This window comes from Amborella trichopoda, chromosome 4 (genome assembly GCF_054954075.1).
Source record: "Amborella trichopoda isolate Santa Cruz 75 chromosome 4, AtrichopodaSantaCruz75HAP2 v2.0, whole genome shotgun sequence".
In the NCBI taxonomy this organism is placed as follows: Eukaryota; Viridiplantae; Streptophyta; class Magnoliopsida; order Amborellales; family Amborellaceae; genus Amborella; species Amborella trichopoda.
This window is the reverse complement of record NC_142339.1, coordinates 43,312,417-43,329,562: the sequence shown is the minus strand read 5'-3', so window position 1 is coordinate 43,329,562 and position 17,146 is coordinate 43,312,417. Positions and strand designations below refer to the sequence as shown.

The following is a 17,146-nucleotide window of genomic DNA, read 5'->3' as shown; positions in this document are numbered from 1 at the left end:
CGGAATACTAAAGGTAACAATTTTCTTATAACAATCAATACTTGCATGGTATGCAGAGAGCCAATCCATGCCTAAGATTACATCAAAATCTTGAATTTCCAAGAGTATTAAATCAACCAACAGTTCCTTTTCTTCTATCTTTATTACACATGATTTGTACATTATATTGGTGTTAATTGAATCTCCCATCGGTGTGGCTACCTCTAGAATGTATTCTAATTGTTCTGATTCTACCTTTAAGTGACATGCAAAGTGTTGTGACACAAATGAATGAGTAGATCCAGGATCAATCAAAACATGAGCTACTTTTTGGAAGATAGTAAGAGTACCTTGGATCACTGATTTTGAGGCTTGAGCGTCTTGCTCGATAATCGCAAATACTCTTCCCTTCATCTGAGGCTTCGGAGCTATCTCTCCCTGCTTTGGAAGCTGTTGTGTCTGTAAGCTAGGACATTATTTAATCTGGTGTCCCAATTTTCCACATTTAAAACAGGCTCCGGTATTCCAATAATAAGGGCTTGATCGATGATTTTTCCCACATTTTCTACATGGTTCTATTGGGTTTTGAAATGGCGAGGGCCTTGGCTTCTTGTTTGGCTTTTCAAACTGTTGTCGATTAGATGATGTAGGTCTAACATGACTGTTCTGATTTTTTGTCTTTTGGTAATCTTCAAAATCTGTTTCGACAATTTGGGTACGATCCACTATTTCAGCATAAGTTCTTAATTTCAAGACTAATATTCTGCTTCTAATAGCTGGCCTGAGACCCCTTTCAAATTTCTTCACCTTTCTTGCCTCATTATTAATCATATGCGGTGCAAACCTGGCCAATTCAATAAACTTGGCCTCATACTGTGCTACTGTCTTATTTCCTTGGATTAATTCTAGAAATTCCATTTCTTTTTGGTCTCGAATAAAATCTGGGAAATACTTTTCATTAAATGCCTCTAGAAATACTTCCCAAGTCAAGGTTTTATTTTCTTTGACCAATACTCCTTTTGCCATTCGCCACCAGTGTTGTGCCTCACCTTCTAACATAAAAACTGCCAAGGCCACCTTCCTATCATCAGGACATTCCATAACCTCGAATATTTTTTCCAATTGCATAATCCATCCCTCGGCTTCCAGTGGGTTTACAGCACCCTTAAAAGAAGGTGAGTTTAATTTCTTAAATTGTTCGATATTGCTCCCACCATTTCCTGTAACTGACTGCTTGGGTGGATTGTTGTTTTCCATCTGATGTTGCATTAAAGCAACCATATTTTCCAAAGCTTTGTGAATTCCTTTCATATTGGCTTCAGTTATTCTGGATCTTGACTTTATCCCGGTCGGTACACACAATAAATGTGATTTTTAAGTATATTCTTTTTAAATTTCCTAAAGATCTTAAACCTATTGCTCTGATACCATAATTGTCGCACCACAAGAATTTACAGTACTGTTATTCCTGAGATGTGACAGACAAAACATATATACATCTATTGATAGGACAAATTTACAGTGGCGAGGTCTAACAAAGTAAATAAAGAAAGCTAGTACAACAACAGTATCTTCCAAGGTTGATCTTGACTATCACTCAAAATGAATCCGTAGTTATCCTGAAAAAATGTTTACCATAGTTTGATGAGTTTGGCTACTCAGTAAGTGATCATCATAATCCTAAAAATAATCATGATTGAAAGATATCAATATTTTCCAAAATGAGATCTATTAACAGAAATGCATCAACAGTTTTACTTTCAATAAATGCATAATTAAGTATAATCCGAGTAATTGAAATGCTTATAACACTTTTAACGGCAGTACATAATTAAAAGGATTTCACAAAATACCCTACTGGCGTTCCAAGTAGGTCACCTATATACCCCATCAGCGTCCTGATGGGTCCACTTAATCCCTATCGGTGTCCCAGATAGGTCCACTTAATCCCTGTAGGTCCACTTATACCTCACCGGCGTACCGGATGAGTCCACTTAAACCCTACCGGCGTCCCAGATAGGTCCACTTATACCTCACCGGCGAAACGGATGAGTCCACTTGCATACTTAAATTATTTCTAAATCTTTTTAAACATTCGAAAGCAGCAATATCATGTACTCAACATATCACTGAAACCATTAATATGAATTTCACTTAAACCATTAATAACAATCACTCTCTATAACATTTCAAAAATAACCAATCAAATATTTTGGGCTCAAATTTAGAAAGGTAGCAGTTTGTAAAGGCATTCTAGCATAATTGCCAATTTAATATGTATAGAAAAACTCTTATAAAAATTCAAGAATACGGAATTATCACAATTTATGGAATATCAATTCACAAATAAACATTTTACAACAATACTATAATCAATTGCAAAAATGTCAATTTTTAAATAATACGGCAGTCATTTGCACATGAATTTTACAATGTCTAAACATTCAAAACAGTAGAAAGAAATATCACAATTTTACTAAAAGCAGAATTATCACATTTATTTCTAACAATAGACAAGAAAAATAAATAAATTTATTTTTCTAATTTACAGCATTCAAAATTTCTAACATAGATAAAATATCACAATTTTTATTACAAAGATTATTTTTCAAGATAATGAGGTCACGTGCGCATAAAATTTATCGCGCCTAAAATTCATGATAATAAGCAGAAATAATTATTTCATTTTATTTTTAAAAAGAATGGATTATTTTCGGAGACAATAAGGTCACTTACACATAAAACTGATAAAATAAAGATCCTAGACGGAAATATCACTATTTATTAAAAATAGACTATTTTTCAGGAAGACGATGTCACTTACCCACAATTATTTGAGAGGGAGCTTCCGATAAAAATTTTCGGTTCGAGAGAGAAGTTCACTGTGTTTCGACCAGAGAGAGATCTCAAAGTTTTGTTTTAGGGTGGGAGTGCTCACATCCCCTATTTAAATTCTTATAACGTATTATTATATTATTTTCTTACGCTCTACCTCATACCTGAGGTGTCGCGTTAAAAGCAAACGTTTATCGTACGAAAACCACGTCCGCTAAAGGACGCTGCCAGCTGCAAGCAGCAGGAGGCAAAAGCGGGCAAAGGAAAAAAGTAAAGGCAAAGCAAAAGTTAATTCAAAGCAAAAGTTTTTTAAAACAGTGATGGTCCCCAAGGACCATCATACTCAAACAGAACATCACCTATTTATAAGCATATTTTCTCCTTTTTTTTTTTTTTTTTTTTTTTTGAAATTTTAGGATTGTTGCACCCAACTGAATGAAAAGAGGGATTTCATTTCAAATTCAAAAGTTGAAATTTATAGACTAACTTTTTATTGGTTACATGTGGACAATCAGATTAAAGTAGATCCTATGGTAGAAATAAATCCACGTCATAATCTCATTCTAGTATAATGCAACCATTGCATTGGATCATTGCTCTCTCTATGTATACATAGGGTGTAGTTTGTATAAGGCCAAGGTTCTAAACAATCAAATTAGAGTCTAGCTTCAAATAGTATCGAGAAATGTAGTTTCAAAATTGGAAATTTTTGTGATATCCTTAAAATATAGTTTCATAATTATTTATGAAGTTTAAAGCTTCGAAAATAGTGTAGATCGACATATTTATGAAAACTTGAAAATCTTAAAAATTAATGATCCAAAATTTCGTTACAAAAAACAATATTTTTAAAACTTGCAATCTATTATATTCTCATGTCCATACATCTTGAAGTCCAGATGATCAATTTGAATATATTTGGGCATCAAAACAACCTCTTCTAGTGAAATTTTGGAGGTTGGCTCAAATTCGATTGTTTAGAGCCTCGACTCTATATAAACATTTCCCATATATATATATATATATATATATATATATATATATATATGGAAAACTCTTCCCAACGCCTATAGGCAAAAATGAATAGTGATTTCACCTACTTTCATCACCATCCAAACTTCATCTTGCGGTCACGGTTGTTCGATAGTATTTCAATTTATATTTTTTTATACAAATTAAAATTACATGAAATTTGGAACGTGTATACATCTTAATATGGCTCTCACCCCATAAAAATATGAAAAAAATAATTCGTAAAATTCAAATTGACTAAAATACCCCCGAAAATTTATGGGGGCATTTTGATTAATTTATATTTTGTGAATTGTTTTTTTCAAATGTTTATTAGATGAGCCTCACTATTATATACATACGCTCCTAATTTGAGATCATTTTGATTAGTAAAAAATAAATGAAAATTAAAATACTATCGAAAAACTATGACCGAGCGAAGAAGTTTGGATGGTGATGTGGGCCGGCGAAATCACAGTTTATTTTCGTCCATAGGCGTTTTGTAGTATCTTCTTATATATATATATATATATATATATATATATATATATATATATATATATATATATATATATATATATATATATATATATATATATATATATATATATATAAACATACATACATATACATATATGTATGGTAGATGCTAGGGTGAGCCCATGGGCCCATGGAACAGGAACAGTGTAAACCCAATTACTAAGATTAAACAAGGGCCAATCTGACGGTCAGGACTATATATCGGTAATATAATTTTAGTATTTTCTTTTATAAATCAAAATAGTATGAAATTTGGAGTATAAACTTTTCTCATCAAGATGCACCTAATAAAAATATTTAAAAAATAATTTACATAACATAAATTGACAAAAATACTTCCGGAACATTTCAGTGGTATTTTAGAGAATTTAATTTGTGCGAATTATTTTTTTATTAGATTCTACTAGTCTTGAAGAATAAGCGCTCCAAATTTCAAGCAATTTGAATATTCATCTATTTTTTATGAACATACATCTAAAATTTCAATTGATTTGGATTTGTAAAAAAAAAACGTTACAATTCAAACACTATCGGGCATCCGTGATTATTTGATCGGCCTAGATTCAATCTGGGCCATTGGGCTCATTTTTTCTTGTGAGCCCATTCGCTAACAGAAGCCTTTTCCTATAAGGCGTTTTGTAGTGTTTTCCATATATATATATATGGAAAAGTCTTTCCAACGCCTATAGGTGAAAATAAATAGTGATTTCACCTATCCTCATCACCGTCCAAATTTCATCGCACGGTCATGATTGTCCGGTTTTTTTTTTTTTCTATAAATTAGAATGACTTGAAATTTGGAGGTTATGTACATCTTATTAAGTTACATTTAATAAAAATATAAAAAAAATTATCAGCAAAAAATAAACTGACCAAAATACCCCCAAAATATTTTGGGGTTTTTTTGTCAATTTGTTTCATGTAAAATATTATTTTCATAATTTTCAAAGATTCTCCTATTTTTTTTGAATATACGCTCCAAATTTTAGGTCATTCCGATGTGTAGAAAAAAAATGAAAAATAAAACACTACCGGACAATCGTGACCGCATGATGAACTTTGGACGGTGATGGGGGCAGGAAAAATCACTGTTCATTTTCACCTATAGGCGTTGTATAGTGCTTGTTTATATATATATATATATATATATATATATATATATATATATATATATATGTATATATATATATATATGTATATATATATATATATGTATACATATATATATACATATATATATAAATATATATACATATATATACAAATATATATACATATATATACAAATATATATATATATATATATACAAATATATATATATATATATATATATATATATATATATATATATATATATATATATATATATATATATATATATATATATATAGATATATATATAAATATATGCTACGGTATGCCAATTCGTGTAACGCTACAGTAAACACCGAACGGCCCAGAGCCGATCTGATGATCATAGATGTCCAATAGTTTTTTTTTTTTTATTTGTTTTCTACGAATCAGAATGATATGAAATTTGGAGTGTGTATTCATAAAAAATAAGAAAATCTACGGAAAATATCTAAAAAAATATTTTACATCAAATAAATTGACCAAAATACCCTTAAAACTTTTCTAGGGTATTTTGGTCATGTAGTTTTTGTGAATTATTTTTTTTATATTTTTATTTAGTGCGCCTCACTAAGATGTATATATGCTCTAAATTTCGTATCATTCTAACTTGTCTAAAAAACATTAAAATTCAAACACTTTCAGACAACCATGACCGTTAGATCGATCCAGATTTGATCCGGACCGTTGGCCATTTACTGTAGCGGTACGCACATGGACGTGCAGGAAATTTTTCTTACATATATTCATATGTCCGTTTACTGTAGCGGTACACACATGGACGTACAGGAAATGTTTCTTACATACATACGTACATACGTACATATATATATATATATATATATATATATATATATATATATATATATATATATATATATATATATATATATATATATATATATATATATATATATATATATTTATGAAGCACCTATAAAACACCTATAGGTGTAGTTCTACAGTACTTCACTTGCACCACATCACCAATAAAAGTTCATCACACAGTCACAGTTGTCCTTTAGTATTTGATTTTTTATAATTATTGTACTAATCAGAGTTTTCTAAACTCTAAGGCGTGTGTACATATGACCATGTCTTATCAAAATAAAATAAAGAAAAAGCACTAATCATAAAAAATGACAATATTACCCTTGAAATTTTATAGGGGTGTTTGACGTAATGTTTATCATTCAAGTTATTTGTTTTGTAATTTATTCGTGTGAATCTCACTAAGGTGAACACACCTACAAACTTTTCGATCATTATTATTTTTAAAAAATACTGATAAAATTCAAATACTATCAGACATTTTGTGCACGTGATAAACGGTGATATAGCTTTAGGTGAAGTACTGTAGAACTTCGCCTATAAACATTTTGTAGTGTTTTCTATATATAATATAAATATATAGTTAGGAAAATTATCCTGTAAACCTGTGAGCTTACAGGTAAAAATGCGCCCAACGGCCCAGATTGAATCAGGACCGATCTGACGGTCACAACTTTATTTCGTATTTTAAATTTAATTTTTTTCTACAAATCCAAATTACTTGTAACTTTAGACGTGTTATTCAAAATTAGGACATTCTAATAAAAATATCAAAAACATAATTTACATGAAATAAATTGATCAAAATACCCCTAAAATATTTCGGGGGTATTTTGATCAATGTTTTTTAAATAATTTTTTTTTTTGTATATTTTTTTTAGGTGCGCCTTAATGAGAATACATGCTTAAAAGTTAAAGTTATTCGAATTTGTAAAAAAAAACTAAAATTCAAATACGAAATGAAGTCGTGACCGTCAGATCGACTCAAATTCAATATAGACCGTTGGACGTATTTTTACCTGTAAGCCAACCCTTTTACCGTATCATCTTTTATCTATATATATATATATATATATATATATATATATATATATATATATAAACTAAGCGACACAATGTAACGATTACATTATAGTAGAATGAGACCGTGATATGGCTTTATTTCAACAATAGTATGTACTTTAATTTGTAGGTCAACATGTAAATAAAAAAAAAGTTATTCTATAAATTTAAAGTTTTGAGTTTTGAAATTTTCAAATTTGATGCATTTAATGCCAGCAAAACCTCAAGATCCGTACTCTCTTTAAAATACTCTCTTTTCCCTTTCCCACGAAATACCCTCTCTCCCCTTCCCATGGAGCAGTAGTGCTTCTCCCCATTCCTATCCCGTCTATCGCTCTCTCACCGCTACCGCACCAGGTCCATCTCTGTCAATCTCACTCATCTGCACCATATGCGTCTCTCGCTCTCCCACCGCTGCTGCACCAGGTCCATATTGTCAATCTCACTCACATGCACCATATCCGGAGAACCAGTAGGAAGGCATATGCTTCAACATCAGGTATGGTCGTTCTCTCTGCTCTATTTCTCTCTCTTGGCTCTGGATCTCCCTCTCTCTCATTCTCCCTCTCTCTTCCGCTCTTCACTCTTGGTTAAGGCGCTAGCCTCTCTCTATGCTCTGGTTTTCTCTCTCTCACGGCTCTAGATCTCCCTCTCTCTGCTCTGTTTCTCTCTCTCTCTAGGTTAGGGCGCTGGCCCCCTCTCTCTCTTTAGTTCTTTTTCTGCTCTGGTTCTCTCTTTCTCTTTCTCTCTCTGTTAGGGCATTGGCCCTCTCTCTCTCAATTTGGGGCAGGCCCAAGGGGGCTCTCTATCTCTCTGGTTCTCTCCCTGCTTTGGTTATTTCTCTCTTTCTATCTCTCAGTTAGGGCACTGGCCCAAGTGGTCTCTCCCTGCTTTGGTTCTTTCTCTCTCTATCTCTCAGTTCGGGCACTGGCCCAAGGGGTCTCTCTCTCAATTTGGGGCAGCCCAAAGGTCTCTCCTCCCTGTTGGGTCTCTCTCTCACAGACACATACTCGCCCCCACGTGGCTCTCTCTCTCTCTCTCTCTTTCTCTCTCTCTCTCTCTCCCCCCACAGTGAGCTTGAGCTTGGTAGCATGCAATTATTTTTCCATTGTGTCCAACTCAGCGTTTAAAAAATCTCCGAGTCGAACCGGACTCGCCCGGTTCGACTCGGAATTCATGAAAAAGGTACCGGATCGGTTCAAAAACCGGGAATCGTCCGGTTCTAGAGAGAACCGGACGATTCTGCACAGTGACTCGCCGATTCACTGTGCGGAATCGGCGAGTCCGTGAAGAACACGGGTTGCACAGTGTTCTTCATGGATTTTTTCAAATTTGTCATTTTTTGATCATTTTTTTTGTTTTTTTCGGCATGTGATCTGTTTTTCCGGCTGTAAACAGCTTTATTCAGATTTTTCAAGGATTAAATGGTGGAAAAATTAGTTGTTTTTGGATCAAGAAAAATTCGGGGTTTAGGGTTTCCGCCATTTCTGAAATTTCATGCCAAATAGGGCATGAATCTTTCAAAATTTGTAGGCATATTGATCTTAAAGCTGTGAATCAAAATATTTTGTTACTAATTTGTGATAATCGTTGAGAAAAACAGAGTTTTTTGGAGATTGAAGGCTTCGGTTCACAAAAATAGGTAAGAACTTTAGGTTTTTTTTTTTTTCCGCCATTTGATTTATTTCACGGCATATTTTGAACAAAATGAGTTCAATAATTAGGGTTTTTAATCTTTATTGTGTCTAGTATGATTTAAAATTTTCAATTTTACGTAATCTGATCAATTACAGCAAGAAATTTGATATGAACAGTGAGATGCCTGCGGAACCAAATTCCGCTGTTTATTTTTTTTTTTTCCGCCTTTTGATTTTGTTTTCATGATATATTTGAAATAATGTGTTAAAAATTTAGGTTTTTGATTCCTTATATTGTTGTTTATCAGAAAATATAGTCAATTGGATGTAATTTATTCACTTGGAGGTGAATTTTTTAGTTAAAATCGCTTATGTAAAACGACTCTGTGAAGAACAAATTTTTTTTTTTTTTTTTTTTTTTTTTTTCTTTTTTTTGTGTTGCCCATGATAGAATTTTTTGTAATCTATGATCGAATTTTTTGTAATCCATGATCAAAATGTTTGTTTTTTTTTCTTGTAATCCATGATCGAATTTTATTTTTTATTTTTTATTTTTGTAACCCATGATAGAATTTTTTGTAATCCATGATCGAATGTTTTGTAATCCATGATCGAAATGTTTGTTTTTTTTTGTAATCCATGATCGAATTTTTTGTTTTTTGTTTTTTATGTAACCCATGATAGAGTTTTTTGTAATCAATGATTGAATTTTTTGTTATCCATGATGTAATTGTTTTTTTCTTTTTTTGTAATCCACGATCGAATTTTTTGTTTTTTTTTTTTGTAATGCATGATCGAATTTTATGTAATCCATGAACGAATTTTTTGTAATCCATGATAGAATTTTCTGTAATCCATGATCGACTTTTTTGTAATCCATGATCGAATTTTATGTAATCCATGATCGAATTTTTTGTAATCCATGATAGAATTTTCTGTAATCCATGATCGACTTTTTTGTAATCCATGATCGAAATGTTTGTTTTTTTTACTTGTAATCCATGATCGAATTGTTTTTTTCTGTTCTTGTAATCCACTATCGAATTTTTTGTTTTTTTATGTTTTTTTTTTTTTTGTAATCCATGATCGAATTTTATGTAATCCATGATCGAATTTTATGTAATCCATGAGCGAATTTTTTGTAATCCATGATCGAATTTTTTGTAATCCATGATCGAATTTTTTGTAATCCATGATCGAATTTTTAGAAAATTTATGATTTTTTTTTTTTAATCCATGATCGAACTTTTTGAAAATTTGTTAATTTTTTTTTTTAATCTATGATCGAATTTTTTGAAAATTTGCTGTACTTTTTTTTTTAATTTCTTTTTATCCATGATCGAATTTTTTGAAAAATGATGATTTTTTGAAAAGATGTGAAAATCGTGATAAAGTTTTGATTATCGTGATGTATTAAACATTTAAACCCAATTTTTAATTTTTATTGTTTGAGTTTGCTGTAAATTTTTTTTTTTTTTTTTCCATGATCGAATTTTTTGAAAAATGATGATTTTCCGAAAAGATGTGAAAATCGTGACAAGGTTTTAATTATCATGAGGTATTAAACCATATTTAAAATTTTTATTGTTAAAGTTTTTGTTGAAAAAATTGTATGTTGATGGATTATTTATGCAAAAAAATGCATGTTATTATATTTTCAATACAAAACTGTATTTTTTTTATCTGTTGTTCATGGATTTTTTAGTTGGAATGACTGATGTTAGCCGGCTCTTTGAAGAATTGTTTTTACTATTAATTTTTAATGCAAAAAATGTATGTTCTTGATAATTGAGTTGTAGCCATGTTTGGAGCTTGCATTTTGTATTATTCTAAATGTTTGTAATTGATATGTACGAAAATATTATTGTCCTTTTGCAATAACAAATAACAACGAATATGACTACATGAACTACCGCAACATATTATCATTACATATGGTGATTATTTTTCTTTTTGAACTGTCAGGTTAATTTAAACTTTTTACATCTTAATTTAGATCGTATATTACTAATTTTATGCTTTATTGTAGTCCATGTATGTTGATATACTTATTCCATGATAATTCTATGTTTATCCTTTTGTGTGATGTAAATTAAATGTTGAATGGCGGTTCATGCAGGGGAAGAACATATCAATATTCGCATATTCATTTAAAAACACGAAAATTCTTAATGGAGTACCCTCATTTTTTATTGAATTCCTAAAAAACAATATTTATAATGAATTTTAATAATTTTTTCGGATTTTTTTGGAGCTTTATTCTGACCGATTCACCCGATTCCGATCCGGATCGCCGATTCGCCGATTCGCCGATCCGGATCGGTTTTTGAAAAGCCCGATCCGGGTCACCGATCCGGTTTTTAAACCATTGGTCCAACTTATTATGTTAAAGGAAGATGTAGTTCTTGTGCGAAAACTTTGTTCCATGAAAATCCATATCTGTTTCTATTAGTCAAGAAATTTAAAGCTCGAGAAATTTCTACCATTAGAATATCACAGAGGATATGGGGATCATATGGACTGTTTAGTGGGTTCGGGGGTGTGGGTTTATGACATTTCCATATGCTAAATGGATTTTGTTTTAGTGAAGAAAAAGGGATACGTGGTTTTCCTTATTTTCCATTGCCATTACGTAGTTACCCTCATTGGATTAGATGGTCCCTAGCAAGTAAGAATTCTGGGTATCGTTAGTTTCGTAGCATTGGATTGGTCTGCCCATGGAGCTCTTAACCCTACTGTGATGGATTGGCAGTGGTTGCAGGAATTTTCATTAATCAGCCGAACATGGCATTTTTTAAGGAACTATTGATCATATTATTAAGGCTTTCATTAATTTTTGGATGATTTATAGAACCATGGATAAGATGGTAGATGGTATTGTGAATAGTTTGTAGCCTCTACATGGAACAATAGTTTCTGCCGGTCATTCTCATGTAGAAACTTGAGAGGCACTTATGTAGGGCTAGTTAATATTTCTGTGGGGTTCACTATTTTCTCTAGTGTACTCATTCATGTTTGGGGGCCAGTCATTTGTTCTAACAGATAGGGGTGACAAAACTATAATCTCCATATTCATCCTTATTCTTTTCTCATCACTTCTTCCTCGACTTTTTATACTCATGGTTCTTCTTTACATTTTGTGTTCCTCTCTCTCTCTCTCTCTCTCTCTCTCAATGAGGTTGTCTACGATGCAGCAGTTAAAGATATCAAAATCAGTATCAAAATTCATATCCCAATTTACCAAGCAAGAAAGTATCACTCAAGTAACAGTTATATGGTGGGTGTGATTGTTATTAGATTTGGGAATGTTGTGTAAGCTTTCCTCATATTTGCTGGCCTAGTTGCAATTGAACTTGAATCACCCTTTAGTTTATTAAATTAGTGTCAGTGTTTCAAAAAGCGCAGTCGGGGGGGGGGGGGGGGGGGGGGGGGTCGACGCTGCCTAACGCATAGGCGGGTGCCCAAAACCTAGGCGACCCCGTAAAATTTTTTTTTTTTTTGGGTTTTCCCTCTCTAAAATAGCTTGTAATGAGTTTTAGGGTTCAAGTGAATCTAAAACCCATAATTTTGCCTCTTTAGTATTACAAAAATTACTCAAAAATACCCTCAATAAGCCGCAATTCCGCCCCCGCCTAGGTGGGTTTAGGCAGCCGCCTAGAGAAATCCGCCTAGGCGGCCACCCAGGCACTGGTCGATCCGCTTTTTCAGAAATTGAATAGAGTGACAGGCCTACTTGTAAATGAAAGCAGATTCTAGTGCACAATGTCTATTATTTAAGAACATAATTGCCGTTGAAATTACTTACTTTATTTACGGGATGTTAACTGGTGTGAATAGTTATTGGGCTCTTTCTTTTGATGATTGTGTGATAGTGTCATTCGTAAAGTTGTGTTCTACTTGGGCGTCGGTGGGAAGAGGGCACTTTCATCTACAAGACTGCACAATATTCGAGCCAACAACATCTAACTTCAAGTCACTGATCAAGTTATTAGAGAATCAACAATATTTGATTGCCTATGGGAATTCTGAGAAGCATCTAATGATAGCCATGTTAGCTCTAAGTTTAGTGATCCATGTTGAGTAAAGTGTACTTCTCAATCTTACATGTATATTTCTTTCTCCTCATAAAAAAAGGAGTACTCAATCTTACATGTTGTATATTTTGTTCTCCTCATAAAAAAGGAGTAAACGTGTAATCATAGTAAGATGTACTCATCAATCTTAATATACTCTATTTGAATCAAAGGCAATTTTGTTATATGCTGTTCTTTCCATTTCTCTTTCTGCTTGATAATGTTGGGTTAGCCCAAGTCTTTGGGTGCCTAAGAAATTTTTCAGAAGCATTGTTTAAAATGTAAGTGGACATCGATTTATTCGAAAAGACATTAAACCATGTCATAGACAGGCCTTATATAACGTTACAGTTATGGGGAAGTTTATATGTACCACCCCTTGCAAATAAGAATTTGCAGGATTTGGGCATGGCCTCACCCCATGCAAATTTAGCCTCAAATCGCGTACGAATTAAAATCCAATTGATGGGCCTTGTATACTTTTACAGTTTATTGGCAACTATATGTGACGCTAAAAATCTCATTCAAATTAAATAAGTATTTGCATGATTTGTGTATGGCCTCACCCCTTGCAAATTAACCCTCAAATCCCATCCGAATTAAAAATCCAATTGTTGGGCCGTGAGAGAGAGAGAGAGAGAGAGAATATGAGAGTTTAAAAGGAATTAAAATCCATGTTGTGGTTTCTAACCCATAGCACCTTCACCTCAAAAGTGAAAAAAGAATGATTGAAAAGGAATTTCCCCATATTTAAAAAACTTGAAGGGCCGTTTGGATAGGAGGAAATTAGGAATCTTCGATATTTGAAATCTAAGGAAATCTATGGATTTTCAATATCAGGGACTTTTATCATGGGTTCCTCAAATCTCTTGTTTGGATATATTCAAAATTCATGGATTCCTTGCAATTACTTTAATTACCATTGTTCGGTAACAAACTTGATACAGTCTTTCTCTCTAAAATTTAAAATTTGGGATAGTGTCTATAAAAAATTTGAGATAGTTTCTTTTTCTAAAATTTGATATGGTTTCTCTCTCTAGAATTTAATATACTTTCAATCCAAAACTTAAAATTTGAAATTGTTTCTCTAGAAATTTTGAGATAGTTTCTCTCTCTAAAAATTTTAGGTGTTTCTCTTTCTAAAATTTAACATAGTTTCTCTTTCTAAAAATTTAATATACTCTCTCTATAAAACTTAAAACTTGAGATAGTTCTCCTCTTCAATAATTTTTTGATAATTTCTCTCTCTAAATATTTTTAAGTAGTTTTTTTTTATTAAATATGACAGCTTTTCTCTCAAATTTTAAGATATTTTCTCTCTAACAGTTAAATTTGAGATAAATTCTCTCAAAATTTTTTACGATAGTTTCTCTTTCTAAAAATATTTATATACTCTCTCTCTAAATTTGCTATAGTTACTGTCTAAAATTTTAAGATGCTTTCTCTCACTAAAACTTCAATTTTGAGATAGTTTCACTCCCTAAAATTTTAAGATATTTTCTCTCTTTAAAACATGATGCAGTGTCTATAAAATTTGATTTAGTTCCTCTCTCTAAAGTTTAAAATTTGAGATACTTTCTCTCTCCATAACTTAAATTTTGAGACTTTTTCCCTAAATTTTTCTGAGATAGTTTCACTGTAAAAATTTCATGTACTTTCTCTATCTAAAATTTGATATAGTTTATCTCTATAAAATTTTAAGATATTTTATCTCTCAGAAACATAAATTTTTGCAATAGTTTCTCTCTCTCAAAATTTTGAGATAGTTTCAATCTCTAAAATTTTTACGGTTGTTTTTCCCTCTAAAATTTGATATAATTTCTATCTTTATATTTTTAATATAGTTTGTCTAAAACTCAAAATTCGAGATAGTATCTCTCTCTAAGAAACATGAGATATTTCTCTCTAATTTATTTTCAGCAATTTCTCTTCCTAAAATTTATAACAGTTTCTTTCTAAAAATTTAAGAATATTCTCTATCTACAATTTTAAGAATACTTTCTCTCGAAAACTTAAGATTTTATATACTTCCTCTCTCTAGAAATTTTGAGATAGTTTTTATCTCCATAACTTTTTAGGTACTCTCTCTAAAATTTTATATAGTTTATCTCTCTAAAAATTTAAAACTGAGATTGTTTCTCTCTCTAAAATTTTTGAAATAGTTTATCTCTCAAAGGTTGACACAGTTTCTCTCTCTAAAATATGATAGTTTCTCCCTACAATTAAGATTTGAGAGTTTTTCTCTCTAAATTTTTGCGATAGTTCATCGCTCTAATTTTTTTGATACTTTCTCTATCTAAATTTTAACATACTTTCTCTCTTTAAAATTTTAATAAACTCTCTCTCCAAAAGAAAAAATTTGCGATAGTTTATCTCTAAATATTTTGCAATAGTTCCTCTCTTTAAAAGAATTTAGGTACTTTCTCGTTCTAAAATTTTCATACCTACCAAATGTTCCCTATATTTTGGGTTGAGGGAGCCAATGAGTGAAATCCATGGGCCTTTGAAATTCAAAAAATCAGCTTTTGGTGTGAAAATCAAATTATGGAAAAGTAGTTCTTATTTTCATGATTTTAAGTATCCTAGTCATTAAGAAATCCAAACGATGGATTTTTGCAATATCCAAGATACTAAAAATCCATGCCCTTAATATCCATGTACCCAAACATGCTAGAAAGGAATTTTCCAAGCATGATATCGTCGACTTTACCAGACAAAATTTGGAAGTCTTAACTCCATCAAAATAAGACTATGAATCAATGACATAGAAGTAAGCGAATTAAGAATTCCACAACAAAAGACAACCTCACAAGAAGTGGATACTATTGCATAATAAGTCATTGAACTTCTACTTGAAACAACTGAGAGCTTGTTCATTCCATAAACTAAAATTTAAAAACACATTTATGTTTATTGATTTGAATGCATAAATATATTTCATTCCATAAACTGATTTCATTATCTGGGACTGAATCTTCCTCTCTTTAAAACAATCTCTTCACTGGCTTAACCCCTCTGTCTTCATGAACCACTTAACTGCATTAAAATTCAGCAGCATATCAATACAGTTTTTAACCCTTGTTAGTTCTTTATAAAAAAAAATTGCTTTAAGTGAGAACAATTATAGAAAATCAAAGGAGCTTCATTTAAGAGAGATTGCTGCAAAAAACTAAAAGATAACAATAACTTAGGTTTAAAGTTTGTGCAAATTCATAACACAATGCGTCCTGGAAAATAGCGTGCAGATCATTAAATCACTGAAATGAACAAACACCTATGAAATGTACAAGCATTTTTCAGAATAATTAAAAAATGTAAATTCAAACCATAGTAATCCCTAGAAGCATTATTTTATTCGGCCAAGACACCAAAGTTGCATTTGTGCATATATGGATAACCCTAAATAACCAATATAATCACCAAAAAACTAAACCCATTTGAACAAGACCTCTTTCCTAAGGGTAGAGCTTTAAATTTTTTAGCACCAGAACTACATCTTCCTTACAATAATTTGCGCACAAAATGGCAAAATAGTTGCACGTTATCAAGCTTACAGTGGAGAGAGAGAGACCTTTGGGCTGCCCCAAATTGAGAGAAAGGGAGAGACCCCTTGGGGCTGCCCCAAATTGAGAGAGAGACCCCTTGGGCCAATGCCCAAACCGAGAGATAGAGAGAGAAAGAACCAAAACAGGGAAAGACCTCTTGGGCCAGTGCCCTAATCGAGAGATAGAGAGAGATTCTCTACATTTCCCCATTACTTGTATCAAAAGTCCCTTTTGCTAATATATTCCCAATGTGTACGTTATAAAATAATTTTTTAAAATAGACTCTCCACATTTCCTCAACCTCATCATCCTTCACTAATATCATTTGATCCTCACTCTTAATGCATTTATTATTAGTATAAGTCCCGACGCTTTTTCTCTCTTATTTGTGCTAATTTGAAGATATTTTTTTTGCCTTCTCTTGTTTTTAATTTATTATATAGATTATCATATGCCTAAATTTTAGCTTTAATTACTACTTGTTTAGCATTTTTTTTAGAA

General features: G+C 31.8%; 2 long non-coding RNA genes across 3 annotated transcripts; one reads left to right on the top strand and one right to left on the bottom strand.

The window, feature by feature from the left end:
- Positions 1-7,624: 7,624 nt before the first annotated feature.
- On the top strand, positions 7,625-13,285 carry LOC148782476 (uncharacterized). Its single transcript, XR_016053600.1, has 2 exons — positions 7,625-7,889; positions 12,900-13,285. It is a non-coding gene; the product is annotated as an uncharacterized LOC148782476 (long non-coding RNA).
- Positions 13,286-15,946: 2,661 nt separating this feature from the next.
- Positions 15,947-16,837, bottom strand: LOC148782475 (uncharacterized). Of its 2 annotated transcripts, none has more exons than XR_016053175.1 (2): positions 16,672-16,837; positions 15,947-16,136 (listed from the first exon to the last, which is right to left on the bottom strand). It is a non-coding gene; the product is annotated as an uncharacterized LOC148782475 (long non-coding RNA). The 2 variants fall into 2 exon arrangements; XR_016053176.1 differs by having other exon boundaries at positions 16,655-16,672.
- Between the last annotated feature and the right edge of the window lie 309 nt (positions 16,838-17,146).